We start from the raw sequence: 601 nt of genomic DNA, 5'->3' as shown, positions 1-601 counted from the left end.
TTCATCGCGCCCTCCTCCTCCTCTTAGCACCCGCTTCCATGCATGCATGCATGCATGCATGCATGCATGCGTGTGTGCGTGCAACAGCAGCAGCTCTGATGATACACACCTCATTCTATTCGAGTCCTACCTTCATGCCTCTTATCTAAACCCTATCCTTTCTGCTTCTCGCCTGGCTACAGTGGCTCTAATGCATGTATATGTACACTACATTAAATATACATATATACACATATATAATAATAATAATAATAATAATACTAAGGGGGTGTCGCCCTGTTGAGCCTAAATTTGTTGATTATTTTTAGCTTCACTAAAAAGCATAACAAACGAACTTCTCCTAAACTGCGAGAAAAGAGAAACCAAATATTTTAATTTTTTTATTGCATTTGCAACAAAAGAAACGGTTGCTGAACAGCAGCTGCTGTAGCTGAGTCCGTATACACCCCAGAAATATAATATGGGCGGAGCAGCTAACAAATAATTTGTTGGCTTTTTTTGTTTTTATAAAGCCAACAAAAAGAGAAAATAACAGACAAAATATATCACCACTAAGATAAATATTTATCCTTCATCTCGTCGTAGTGATGACGGCTCCAGC

This window comes from Eimeria mitis, genomic scaffold (assembly GCF_000499745.2).
Source record: "Eimeria mitis Houghton genomic scaffold, Emh_scaff1294, whole genome shotgun sequence".
Taxonomy (NCBI): Eukaryota; Apicomplexa; class Conoidasida; order Eucoccidiorida; family Eimeriidae; genus Eimeria; species Eimeria mitis.
The sequence above is the reverse complement of the archived record's forward strand: the minus strand, read 5'-3'. Positions refer to the sequence as shown.